This window comes from Rhinolophus hipposideros (assembly GCF_964194185.1).
Source record: "Rhinolophus hipposideros genome assembly, chromosome: 2".
Taxonomy (NCBI): Eukaryota; Metazoa; Chordata; class Mammalia; order Chiroptera; family Rhinolophidae; genus Rhinolophus; species Rhinolophus hipposideros.
Window position 1 is genome coordinate 4587966 of NC_138048.1, and position 15367 is coordinate 4603332.

Below are 15367 nucleotides of genomic sequence, written 5' to 3' on the forward strand. Positions count from 1 at the left end.
CTTATGTTTCTTTTGTGTGTTTTCTCTTTTTAAGTCTTTACATTGTCACATAGCAGTAAGACAGACATGATGGCTTGAAGTTGTTGTGTAGCAGATACTTCAGCTGCACATATGAGCAGAATAAAAGAAATGTGGTAGATATGAGGCACATAGTGCCTTCAACACTTAAAAATCAGACCACATAAAACATTTAAAAATTTTGTTGCTAACAAGGATTGAAACAGCTGTTGAGGTCAGCGTGAGTGCAGTTACATATAATGTAATGTAACTATATTATTAAAATGTGCGTGGAGGAATCTTAAAGTTTAAATCACACAAATGCAGTTTAGTTTCCACATAATCTGAGAGATCCTTTTAAAAGTCTAAGTCAACTGAAGTCACTCATGTGCTGAAAACACTCCGATGACTTCCCATCTCATTCAGAATAAAGCCAGGTCATTTCCTGTGCTTTTGTCTATACCTGACCACCCTCTCTGACTGCTCTTTCCCCATTCTGTGCTACAGTCACGCTGAACTTCACGGATGTCTTGGAAAACACCGTATCTCAGCTGTCAGGGACTTTGTCGCTATTTCCTCTCCCTAGAATGTTCTTTGTTGGTCAGAGAAACCTATAGTTCAGTCTCCTGTTTCAGTCAGTGCCCACTTACGAATACAGAAACGCTTCTAGTTAATTCAAGCCGAGAGAGACTCAATGCCAACATATGGCTACAGAAGAGATGGAAGGGTAAGGAGAACAAAGCAGAGTATTTGGGTGTAACTCAGAGTTGAAAACTTGTTGCCACCTCTATCAGACAAAGTACGGCTCCCAAGTTCCCAAAAATGCCCACGTCCTAATTCGTGGAACCTATGCATATGTGAATCAGCAAGGGGGAATTAAGGTTGCAGACAGAGTTAAAAATACAAATAGCTGAGCTTAAGTTAAGGGAATTTTCTCGGATTATCCAAGTGGGCAGAATGTAATTACACTGGTCTGTATACATGGAAGAGAGAGGCAGAAGAACAGGACTAAAGGAATCTGAAGAGCTACTCTGTTGGCTTTGAATATGGAGGGAGGCGTGACTTATCAAGGAGCATAGCAGCCTCTCACAGCTGGAAACATCAAGAACCAATTCTGCCTTAGAGCCTCGGAAGGAACATAGCTCTGCTAACACCTTGCTTTCAGTCTAGTGAGACCTATGGTAGACTTCTGATTTCCAGAACTACAAGAAAATAAATTTGTGTTGTTTTAAGCCGCTAAGTGTGTGATAATGTGTTACAGCAGCAACAAAAATTTAATACACCACCCTGGAGCCTATTAATTCATGTGTCCATCTAAGCTGCTGGTTGGGTTAACCATGTAAATAACAAAAATTCATGACCTGTAGTTTTCTTGCTTATGACAGTTTTATTACAGGTTGGTTCACATTCACTGGACTTTCACATTTATTTTTAGGGTTTTGACTTCCAACCATATGCTTTTATGGTTTTCAATCCATTATTTTATCCCTGCATGCTCTAGAGTATCAAACATATAAATCAATTTTTTTCTAGACGTTTTTTAGTCATTGTTTATGGCAAACACGAACTTATTATGCTCAAAATAAGTCTTATTAAATTCTTTTTAAAAATGCCCTTGTCCTTGTCCTCTTCACTCTTCAATATCCCTTACACTGGTTGCATTCCTTTGTGTCTTTATTTTGGAGTAAGGCCGACTATCACATGGCATTTTAAAATCACAATTTGTGTTTATATTCCAACATGTATTCATCGGAACCTACTGGCTGTTTCACATCCCAACCACTTTTTGACTTTCCTCATCATCTGATCTAGCTGACTCCCATGGTGCTAGTTCTGGCCAACTTTCCTTGCCTGGACTATTGCTTCTACTTCTTGCAGTGTCTCTCATTTGTGGTATATAGTTTTTATTTTGCTTCCTTCATCTTTTGAACAATTTCCTCTTTTCGCATTTTGATAGGATCTCACATTGTAAGTTTCTCCTTCCAAAGGTAGCATCCCAAAGACACTATTTGTTAGTTTTCCATGGAGTTAGTATACAAACAGGTATCCACCACTCAGACACACTTGATGGACAAGATGCTGGTTGTGAAGTGAGTGGTCATGTGCCTGTTAGGCTGTAAGAGTTGGTGGCAGAGTGGCAGCACAGGTTTTAATGTCAGGTCATTCCTTGGTAGTCTGGGGTTTGTCATCAACAAGCCTCTGTGACCCGCCCTGCTTGTGATCCTGCCCAGCTGTGTGTCTCTCCGTTCAATTAAATCTCAAGCCTGTTTCTGTAGATCTTTCAATATTTCTATGAACTAATACCTGTTAGCAAATAATTTTGCTGGTTAACTAGCCATAAATATACAGAATTATATTTATGATCTACATAACGACTAGAATGAGCTTTAAAAGTACAAAACGAATACCGCTACCAAACCTCACCACTGTTCAGTTCCTCCAACGACACACACCAAGATGAATCCTGGCTCCTTTAAATCACACACAAGCTCCTCCCTGACACTGCTCCGACTGGTTTCTATGTTCTCATCGTGTGCTCCACATGAAATTTTACAACTCCAAGACTCTTGCTCATGATTCCATCTAAAATATCCATGTCCCCTCCCCCAGTTACTAAGCTCGTTCCGATCTTCTGAAACAGAAATTAAGCATGGTCTCCTCCAAGCTGCCTCCCGTGTCTTTTCCTCACCCTGCTCCACTGTCCTGCCTTGGTCATGGTGTCATTTCCCTGTGACCTCATAAGGCCCTGCACAGTCCTTTGTCGTAACAATGATCTGTGCTTATGTGTCTCCTCTATTTTCTTGAGTTCCTTGATAAAGCCTGAAAATATCCATACCAGTTAAATTTGTGTATTCCTTACACTTAGCTGCATCTGCTACCTAACACATTCATACATGTTTTAGTGATTCTGGTATGAGCAATCTGTCTGTGATTGGGATTGTACGCATAATTAAAATGAGGAAATGCAGGGTTAGGGAAAAGCTCTCTTCCCCAATGCAGAGGGAAGTAGAGGCATTTATTTCTTGTAAGATGATTTGTGAGAAAGAAATTCTATGAACAAAGAGGTTCAGAAAATATTGCAGAATGTATCTCTTGTTGGAGATTTATTATCTTCATTGAAATGTTAAAGGTTTCAAGAAATCATGCAGGATCAGAAATGTATAACTTTATTTCTTCATTTTGTAGCACCATAAACTAACAGCTTGTGGAAACAGGGTGCTGAGGGTTATCAGTTGAATAATAGTGGACAGGTGAAAACAGAGCCAGCTGGTCTCTCACTCTTACTTGGTGTCATTTTCAGTGCTGTGGTAGTGGGAATCTCTATTATTCCATTATATTATACTTTTTCCCATGGTTCAGAAAACTACACGTGAAATGTTTTTATATGGAAAAAGAGCATAGTGCTTTTAGACCTGATTAGAATCAATGATGGAATTGCCAAACCTGAGCAGAAAATATTTGACAGTAAATGTTTTTCCTCAATCCATTCATTTCAAATTGACCTATGCAGCTGTCAACAATACTTACTTTAATACCGATTTGACTCAATGTCAAGGAAACCAAATAAGCAGGGCTCTGAAGCAGGGGAAGTGAAATTAGCAGACAGTAAAATTGACGCTGTTGAAGAATAGTTTGTTTTAAAATGATGAATATCATAATTTTCATGAGTGTACACATTACAGCAGAAGCTATCTGTCTATAAAAAATTGATTTGTTACCAAAATAGCAGTAAGAACTTTCTTTCAATATAACTCTCTATGGAAGTGTAGCAATTTTGTTTGCAATTCTGTGTAGAAACAAGCAAGTTTCATATAGTTACTAATTTTACTCTCTCATACTAGAGGTTGCTCATTTGTTTTTTTCCCCATGTATTTTATTTTTTCAACTGGTAAAAATGGCCACCCAGAATAGTACATTCCCCCACTTTCCTTGCAACTATCTGTGAAGATGTGGCTACCTGTGGCCAATGGGATATAACATGAAACAAAATGTCAGCTTTTAGGAATTGCACTGGAGATCCTAAGTAAATCCTTCCTGTATCTTAATGCCTGTACTGACAGGGAAATTTGCCTCGTAAAGAGAAGAGTCACACTATACAGATGGCCAAGGAATAAACTGGAAGAATCCAGTCTGGAATAGATTTTTTTTTTTCAAAAATAGGCACAGCAATATTTCAGATCTCAAATGCTGTCCTTGAATAAGCTGCCTTTTACTGTTGCCACACCCTATAAAGTGGCAGAGTGATTTCCTTTTCACTGGAAGCTGGGTGAGATTTTGACAGCCTCAAAGATCAGAATGTGCTCAAAAGTGACATTGCAAGAGCTGAGGCTGGATCAAAAAAGAAAGCTTTACCCGAGTCGCTTTCCTGCCTAGGACGCTTACCCTTAGGACCAGGCCTCCATGCTGGAGAAAACACAGTAGAAGGACATCGTGGAGAGGCACAACCACGAGACTCTGACTAAGCAAGGTTTCCGATGGATCCAGCCCGCGGCCTTCCAGTCTTCCTGCTGACACTGAACATTGGAGCAAACATGGATCATCTCCATGACCCATTCAAATTCCTCACAACCTGAACACAGTAAATGTTTGTTTTGTTCTATGCCACTAAATTGGGGGGTAATTCTGTTACAGAGTCAGATACAGTGAAACACTGGATTGCTAGGGGTTTTGTAGATGAGTGCTGCCATACAAAACCTGGAATGAATGGCTTGAACTTTAATGTGAAAATCTGATCATGTTTAAGCCACTCTTAATCAGGGTTTTGTATTGTTTCTTATCTATAGTTGAAGGTAATCCAGCTTGTACTCAGGATCTCTTCCAGGCTCACAGTTACAATTGTCATGTGTATATCTACTGCCCAAATCTCTGTCTGGAATCCAGACCTTGCCCCAGAGCTCCAGATTTGTATATTCAGCTGTCTACTGGTGATCTTTACCTTCCCGCCTCACAGCAAGATCAGAGGCAACACTCATATCTCAACCCAAACTCATTAACATTTTCCCACAATCTGGTTTTCTTTTTATATTCTGTACTTTGGTTAAAGGCATCATTCAACAGTCAGTTAATCCAAAAAGTGGATATTCCTCCTTTTCTCTCTTTCATACATACCACTGTCCAGAATCAAGTTCTATGTATTCTGTCTACTAAAATTGTCCTCCTTCAGTACACATTGCCCACATTATAGTTCCACCTGTTATTATTTTCTCTCTTACATCACCCCACAACCCTTTTTCTGTAATAGCTTCCCTGTTCATACTACGCAGTCTTCCTTCATTGTGCAGCTAACAAAGACTTTTCCAAAATGAAAATGGGATCAGATCAGTGTCCTGATGATACAACTTGGTCTTACATCTCCTATTGGATATGTCATCATACTTCCTTCCAACCATAGAAAACTAAGACTATTGCATACACGTTTTTGTTCTATGTCCTCCTAGCACCATTGTTATGCATTCACCATAGCGTATAACTTAGCTTTCCTGGTTTCTCCCTTTATAATGTGCTATCTAGAAGGCATTTACTATATCTTTCCCTCTATATTTTCTAGCGAAGTTCCCGGTGCATTGAATACACTCATAACTATTTTTGGAATCAGTGAACTACTGAACAGTCTACTGTTCTAGGCTACTTCAGCAACCATTTTCCACTCTTCCCACTACTCCAACAATAAGAAAAGTGTTGATTTATTTTTACACAGTATTTTCCCTCTATTATAAAAATCACTTTTACTGTAATTGTTTCTACATATGACAGCATCCATTTATTGAATCCAGATTAGAAATGGTTTACTGGAAGTTAATTAGACTTAGGCTTCAGGACCACTTAATTGCATGGCCTCTTCTAAAATCATATATATGATTTCTATCATACATATCATTCTAAAATCATATGTATATATGATTTTGTATTTACAAATTTATATATATATATATATATATATATATATATATATATATAAAATTTCTTTTTTTAAACATAATTTCCCAAGTGATATGCTTGTCCCACATATCTAGATTTATCCCTGTTCTAATCAGATTTATTTAATGCCTACCTTGTGACAGAGAATATACTATTCTAGAATAGTATGTTCTAGAATACCTGCAAGGATACAAGAACAAGTGAAATGAATTCAATGCTACATAATTTCCTTTAGACAGCTGAATGTTTTATTTGCATAAGGTCATGCTCACTACATCTCATATTATCATAATGTCTCTTCATATCTGGTCCCTTTGTCCTCTTACTTATTTCCTTTATTAATAACAGAATTAACCCGACATCCTTCAAAATCTTATTTCAACATACTCTTCTGGCCACATAACCTGAGATTTCCTCTTCCAAAACACCCCTGATCATTAACTACTCATCAATAATTCCCCCATTGTCTCTCCACTCAAGTTGCTTTTCTCTTTTCAGCATCCAGTGTTTATAATACTGTCTCAGACATTCTTCAGCTCAAATTGGCAGAGTTAATCACTGCTTCCTTTGCCCTCTGAGCCATCTGATCTTACCCTGATCCTGGTGTTTGTCCCACTGTGATACTTAGGAGATATTAGTTAGAATTGTATCCAGCTGCTTAAAACTCAATATTGATAACAGCGGCTCCATTGATTATTTTCTGTTTGCATATCTAGGTCTTTTCTGTTCTCATTTCCACCCTGCTCTGTGCACAGGAAGGCTAACCTTAACTATTTCACTCTCTCTCCTTTCCCTTCTAGATTCTGGTTGGCTTCAGCCAATTGGAGGTACTGGCAGGAAATTGCTATTTGAGAGAGTGTGTTTTTCCCCGCCCCTCCTGCTCAGTATCAGCACTGGCTACGTCCTTCTGCCTTAACCTCACATCCTGTCGCATGACCTTTCTGCTGTGATCCCAGATTTTGCTTTGTCAAGTTCTGTCATCATCTCCCTCCTTTCGTCACATCAGGCAACGGCAATCACTTTTTGCTCTTGCTGGGTCTGCATGTTTCATCATTTCTACTTTAGTTCCTTTAACCTTGACCTTACCACTGTAAATAGCCTCTTTGTTACATTCATTAAATTTTTAAATGTATTTCTTTGAGTGTACCATCTGCTCCCTAGAAGTAGAACTGGTGTCTCCTGTGGCCCCAGAAGACAACTTTCAAAATGAATTTGATTATCTGTCTGTTCTTGCAATGGCAAGTACATTTTCAGGAATGAAGAAGGAAAATCCTGCAAATATTACAATTTAAATAAAAATCTATTTTTTTTCCTGTAGTGTTTCCTTATTGAGGGTGGGCATTAGTTTATTTCATATTAGCATTTGCATATCTACTTGTGCCATCAAACTATGCCTTGCTTTTCAAGATGTGTGAGATTTTACTGTGTCTTCTTGGAAAGAAGAGGGAGAAATAATTATATTCTCTATACAACATATATTTTTGTCATCTTTTTTATCAGAAACATTTATTACAGAGTTGATTCGATGAAGAAATTAAATTTTGGAGATGATTTGGGAGCAAAATACTTGGCGTGGAGTCAGGAGTTATGTCGCAATTCTGTTCTATCAAGAAATGATTAGTCTGACTTTTCTAACCACTTTGTTTCCTCACCCTGATAATTGGGGGTTTGAGGCACTGTGTCTTTGCTTCCTTTCCAAAATGTTTACAATTTGGAATTCTGTGAGTAATCCTTGGTTACAAATATATTTTTTTTCTTTTTTTTAAGGAAGATTATATTGATTTTAGGTTCTGAGGCTATCATAGATCTCTCCCCACAGCCATGGCTTGGCGCAAATCTTTGAAGAAACCATATACCCCACAGAGATGTCAGGGTTTCAGATATTGCCCTTCAAATTTCTGCTAGCTCTCTGAAGAAAATACAAACATTAGAAAACCCTAAGGTGATTGAAGCCTACCTTGAACGCTTGAGTAGAAGAGCTGGGTAGACCAGAATGATCCATCTTTAAAGCAACATCTGCTTTCACTCCACACTGCCTCGAGAGCATCATCACGTATTTGCACCTCAGGTTGAAATATCACAGCAAGAGCCTGGCCAATTTGTGGGACTGAAGTCCATAGAAAAGTATCAGGGTATCTCAGTGTCCTCCTGGAATAGTAATTAATGCCCTTCAACAGTTGTTCCTCTTCCTCCAGTCTCTCTCCCCACCAGGGCTTGGCAGTTGCCAAATATAGTGTAATATTTATATTAAGCTGCTAATGTTCATACTAAGCTGTTATAGCCTAATTTTTCTGGGCTGAGATTCTGGCCAGAAAACAAGTAAACAGGAGGACTGGCTGGTGTCTCTGTAGGGCCTGGAAATCACCTCCTTCTACTTAAAATCAGAGATTAGGGCCTTTAGCCCTCCTCCTTTGAATAGAAGCTAACCACCAGAGTAGATATATACCTGGGGAACACTGATCTCACAGGTTACAATAACTGAAGAATATGATTGCCTTAAAAAAAATACAGCACAGTGGATCACATTGACCACCTAAAGCAGAAGTATTAGATCACAAGGACCAAGAATTTAAAACATTGCTCTCGATTGACATTGCAGGTACAACAATCAGTCCCAAAGAGAAGACAGGGAATGACAAAATCAACTCACGAAAGTTTTTTTAGGAATCTTGAAATCTGGCATGTTGCCTTCATGAGACGTTATAGGAAAGGGGAGATAAACTTAAATTCTGATCTGGAGTTCCTATTTAATACTCAGTCCATCTTTATCTCCTCCAGGTCAGCATTTTGAATGTATAGTGATATGATCACCCTGAGCAGTCCCTCTTACTTTAATGCTTACACTCTTAACCGTAAACCATAATGTACAATAAAACACTGCTTACCTGCTGGAGAGCAGTCCCTATGCATACGTATCCCATGGCCTTGTCATTGCTTCTGTTCTTTATAACAGCACAGCCACTGTCTTTTTCTGCTATATATTACAGTTTAGCAGACTTAGTCACTACATTTTTAGACTTTTTAAAATGTAAATAGGAATGGGGTATCTGAAAGGAGGACTGATTGATGAAGGGAAGTAACAGAAATAGGAGTAAGAAGTAGAATCGTGGAGCTATACATGATGTAAGAGGGAAAACTGATACCCTGAAACAGACCTGCTCAATTTCTACTCAAGCAGGCCGTGGGCTTGAGAATTAGCCTATAGGTGTTCAAAGACTCCATATCTAAGTGCTCAGCCTGGATCTGTAATTTAAAAGCCATGGTGATCACCACAGTGATGGTCCTAGCCCTGTCATTAACAATCTTGCAATATTATCACTGACCTTCATTCATATACTACGAATAATGATATCTGCCCTACAAACTTTCAGGAACAAAGAAGACTAAATTATTAATATGCTAATATATATGTTTTTCAAATAGATTTTTAAAGTGACAAATGCAAACTCTTTTCCCCTTTTAATAATAAAAGTTTTGAAAGAGGTTTGGATTGTAAAAGTTATTTTATTGTCTTTTACAGTAGACACCTGAGCCCATGAATGACAGGAGTTTCCTCAGAATGACCAGAGCAGGAGTCTCAAAATGAGCTGAGTAGGCAGGCAGCTGCTCTCAGACTCTCTACTGGGTTGCTACTATTCCAACTATCCTACCTTTTCCTTTTAAATATACTTCCTTGTAGATATTCTGGTATATGGATACCAGAGCACAGTAAGGTAGGATATTTGGGGATGGAAAGAAACTCTTCTCCATGGGTGAGATTCAAGTTTTCCGATGTGGAAGCCCAAAGCTTAGAACATGCCCTGCCGTGTTTACAATCTAATATCAATCTTACTTTGATTTCCTTTCTTTGTCTTTCATCCCGCATTTCATAAACAGAATTAAATAATTTACCTCCATTATATTTTAGTATTGTGTCCAAAGCTTAGACTTTCAAACTCACTATGTGTACTCTGAGCAAAATTGCGGGCATTGTCTTCAGTGTAAACTCGTATGAAGAATGCTGGGTCATCCGTCCAAACCAAAACAGCATTAAAAAAAAAAAAAAGTTTACTGATTTGAGGCAGAGATTTGTAATATGACTCATGAAAGTGCTATAGTGATATGAGAGACAGATATCGTATCCAGAAACAATCAGAGCCCCTGAGTTTTGCAAAACCACTGTGCTGACACAGATGACAACAGCTTTCACAGATATCAGGAATAGTATCTGTCAGTTTGATTCATGTCACCAATATTTAAGGAACCTATGATGTGTGATGCTTGTGCTAACAAGTTTTAAAGCATTACAGTCAATTTTATCAAATCAAAAATTAAGTGGTAGTTTGTATTTATAAATTTGAATATTTAAAATGAAAATTTAATCTGTAAACTAACTTCACCTATTTGAAATTATTAAAATATTTCATTTTCCTTGTAATTATGAAAATATGTGTTGTTATAATTTGGTGTGAACCTAATATTATTAGATTTATTTTTCAATGTCGTAAGTTATAATATCATATTCTGTGCTATATATATATATATATATATATATATATTTTTTTTTTTTTTTTTTTTTTTTTTTCTTGATGTTCACTACCCAAAATATTCACTCCATCTGGTAGGTTAAAACTGTTTTAATGAAAGCTTTGTCAAATGTTGTTGTCAAGCATGTGACAGAATTGGGGATAGTAGGAATAAATTAGCCTACCAAGAGGAGGATATAAAAATAACACAGGAGACAGTGTTTCCACCTCTAGAAACAGGTAGAAAGGAACATTTAAAGAAAGAATATTGTGAACAAAGATTAAAATATGATATCCAAGAATCCAAGGAAAACCCAAGGGAAGCTACATTTTGGTTGCTTTATAAAGGCATTTCCCTTTTCATGATTCCAAACCAAGATCGTACAAGGCACATACTGTATTCACATAGTTTCGAGCCCTAGGAATGATTTGATGGAGTGCACACAGCACTTAGACTAGGAGTATTAGGTAGATGGGGGTGAGGCAGCTCAAGAGTGGAAATATATTGGATAAACTTTTGCAAGAAATGAGAACTATTACTCAAAAATATAAAGGCATTGGTTTGAATCATTATATAATGATGTTTTCATTCAGAGGCAAGATCTTTAATTGAGCAAAATTTGAGAGCCACAAATCTGAGCCCTTTGCCAAGAAAGCACTAATTGTTCATTGCAGTTCATATTCTGACAGGAAAGATGAGGTCTCTACATCAGAGCACCGAGAGTTTATTACTCACAGAGAATCTTAGTGTCAGTTCCCAGAGCTCCAGTCCTTATAGGATGTGAGAACGTCATGCGACCCCCTTCATATGCGATGGGGATGCGACACCACACGGCACTGAAAGTATGAGACGCGGAGATGGTAATGGGTTGGGTGGCACATCTGCCCCTGCTCTTTGAGGTGTGAGGAAAGATGGAGAAGGAGAGAGAGACAGAATTAAACATGTTTGCTCTGTAATATAAACAAGTGTCTGAGGATGGAAGAGAAAGGGGAAGAAAAGCTGTCTAGCTTCACCATCCTGGAATGTGAGCAAATGACTCCAGGAAGATACCTCTTTAAAACTCTCCAGATGTATTCACTATCACTAACTTTCCAGCCATATTCGTTATTCAGTTATCTTTTAATCTTTGCCCTTTGCTCATGAACTCCAGATTATTTGCAGAAGGTGCAAATATCTATGGATAATTGTTTCCCAGAATATCCCTAGGCCAAATCCAAGATGTGAGATTTCTTAGTTATTCCTCATTTCAATGGAAGCCTCCTAAATCACCATTGTTTAAGACCAACTTTCTTTCCAGGATGATCATTGCTAATGGACGCGCTAATCACCCATGCTAATACGGCAACTGAAAAGCACATCATAGTTTATTAGATTCATCCTATCAGTGACAGAAGATATTTCAGAGATTATGAGCTGTGCCTCTATTTAAACAGATTTCTACTCTCTATGTCAGCATCAATATACTTAAGATTCCGCTTTTCACCTGAATTTTCTTCCTATTAAAGCTTTAACTGTATAGTTTTAGAGCCCCTTGTTTAAACATGCAAATCCTTTAATTTTGATTTAAAGGAATAATAAATAGATATATAAAATGAATTAATATATAAATTATTAACCAAATTGAATAAATAATAAATGTTTATCAAATAAGTAACAATTTAACATTTCATGGTTGTTTAATTATTTATCCTTATTTTTGAAACTTTAAAAAATATAATATGAAACACTAATATAAACTTATTTACATATATTTCTTTCCTTAATTTAGAATTGGTATAGCCACATGATAATGTTTCATTAAACTAAAAATTATTTCTATTTCTCTTTGGTTTTATTTTTAGTAAACTATCATCTGCAATTAATACTCCTTACAGCACTTTATCATATTATTTAAGTGAGGTAAAGTTAACAGTGACTGCTTTTCTTCTGTAATTTATTTGCATAACTTCCCACGTATTTCTTTTTTCTTGCATAGGGGATCATAATATACAGATATACTCTGTCTCTAAAGCTTGAGGGAAAATTAAAAAAAAAAATTCCACCACTACTCCTTTTCCTCTATTATTTTTATTCATAAACTTATTAACTTTTTTTTTTCACAAGTTCTATCCAATTTTTCACATTTCATTGTGTTCTATGCCTACCAATCCATGGAAACCATTTTGTATTAAGGTTACCAAGCACATTTTTGTGCTAAATCTAGTGGACAAAAATGATTTTTAAAACATTTTTTCTATGTATATCAGAAAATCCAACTTAAGGCTGAATAATTTTTCTGATAGGTGTCTTCATGGAAGGTGGAGGGAGACACAAGATGTTCATACAAATTGCAAATTGGATTATGGTCAATTCAATGTAAACATTAATTCTAAGAATTAATACTTTCAATTGTTTTTCTCGAGTTTGAGATATGTGAGCTGGACTTGAGCAAGTTGTCGAAGAAGCAGCAGGGCTTGTGTTTTACCCAAAGTAAAACAGAGACCACTTATTTAATCAGGAAGGACCACTGTATTTTTCTGTTTCACTCAAATATTCTTTATTGTACTGACTTAATTTCTTAGGAAATTGGCATTCACACAAGGAATCCTTTGAGAGGAAACAGCAGTAACAGATTCTACCCAGGTGAGGACTGCCCTTGCTAATGGGTTGTTGAGCTCCAGCCAGGTTGGTCATAAGGGATATTCATCGTACTCAAAAAATGCATTTAGTGATTGTTTCTGTTTCACTTGTTCAGATCCGTTATTTTTATCTAAAGTTCAAGTAATTACGCTTACCATTACTATGTGTAGTTCTAGATTGTACAGTAGATTATATCTAGATTTACATAACAGAATGCACAGAAAATTCACATTCATTATAGATTTCTTCAATACCTATAGAAATTTTTCTCAAATTGTTTTTGCTCAGATATGTAAATAGATTTCATTGTCAGATCAACGTATACACATTATTCTTCTTGCTTACAGTGCTTATATTCTATAAGGTCTCCACAAACATTGAATTGGCAAATACTGAATAACTGTTCCTAGGAGAAATATACGCTGGCTTCCTTTAAACCTCTGGTCACGACATTTCCATCAACTAATCAATGAGTACCCTTGCTTTTTGTGTTTCTGCTTAAAAACACTGTATTTCATATATTTTGTTGATTCGTTGACATTGAACTCACTCATCCACAAACAAAGCTTATCTAACACACCAATTTTCTCCATAAGGCACAACAGTCTTTTTTCGCTTAGAAACGCTGGACAATTCAGCACTGATCAGTTTTCTGTCCCTATAGTTTGGTCTTTTGTTGATTATTATATAAGTGAAGTTATGTCTTATAAATGAATTCTAAGTATGTAGCCTTTTGAATATGACTTCTTTCACTTACCATAATAAATTTGCCGATTCATCAACATTGTACTCTGTATCAGCTGCTCATTCTCTTTATTCCTCAGTAGTAATCTACCATGTGAAGGTACCACAAAGTGCCTGTACATTCACAAATAGAGTATTTAGGTTGTGTCCAGTAATTTTTTTGAATAAAATTTCGGAAGACATTATGTGCAAGTTTTTGTGTGAACATAAAGTTTTAATTTGTCTAGGGGAAATATCAAAGAGTAGCGATTCGGTCATATTAAGTGAATTTTTATCGTTATCAGAAATTGTCAAATTGTTTTCCTAAATGATTTAGCATTCTCACAAAAAAAGTATGTGACTTCCAGTTGCTCTGACATTTGTTAGTCCTTGCTATTATTGTTTTGTTTTTTTCAGTTTTTCCAAACTAAAATCTATATGGTGGCATTCCAGTGTGGTTTATTTTGCTTTTCCCGAGTGAATACTGATGTTAAGACTCTTTTCATGGGTTTCCCTCCCCCCCTCCACCATTTATCTTTCTGGAAAGGTTCTTAATCTTCAAATATCTGGAAAGTCTAAGTCTGCACCAGTAGAGGAAACTCTATCTAACCAACCTCTCATTCTTTAACATCCCTCTCTTTAGCACCCAGTGGAGGACCGGGAATATGATACTACATAGCAAACCTTTCTTTTGTCTGCAGCTCGTAGGGAATCTGTCTGTACTCTAACGTAGCGCAGACATGACCACCTGCAATTTGGTCTGATTCCTTCTCACTTTCTTAAATGGCCCTAGCCCCTCTTCCTTCAGTGCTGTCACAGGTGAGCCAGTTCCTGCAGCCAATTTGTCTTTGAGGAGGCTTGTCCTTGATTTTAGGATATTTGCTTTCTTGTGAACATAAATTCTTAGCATCTTCAAGGAAAGTTACAATTTTGTGTTTTATTTATTTATTTTCTTGTTGTTAGCTTGGGAGTGACATTTTTTCAAGAAACTAAAATCTGTTTATGTGTATAGTTTGCTTTTCTATATATTTTTAAATGAGCATACATCACCTTAATAATAAGAAAAATAAGCAAATAAAATAAAACTTAGATAGTGTTAAATGACATGGTATAATAAATTTAGAATACAACTTCATGTTTAAAGATAACCTCGTATCTTTCTTTGATGGCTCCTATAGGAGAAACACAATAAAAATAAAATCTTATCTATTCTTCAAATTTCTTTGACATATTAAAGAGAAATGGATAATTTAATTATACTATCACTTTAGAAAGAAAAAAACAGTTATTTTACCAAACATAATTTAATTTGGCTTTATTATTCGCTCTCTTATTTTTTATTTTTTTTTTAAATCTAGCTTAGTGGCTTAAAATTAAAAGTTTGTATATCTGTCAAATATTTAAAACCAATGATTAATTTTAGATTTTCAATTAATAAGGATAAGCCTATCTTCAGTTATAAGGTATAGTAGAAATTATGTAGGACTTTACAAAATAATATAAATCAGCACACTATCAGAAGCTAGCAGTAGGATAGACTATATTGTGTTTTTAGTAATAGCTTAATTTGGTGGGAATATAATGCTTGAAAAATGCAAGAAAA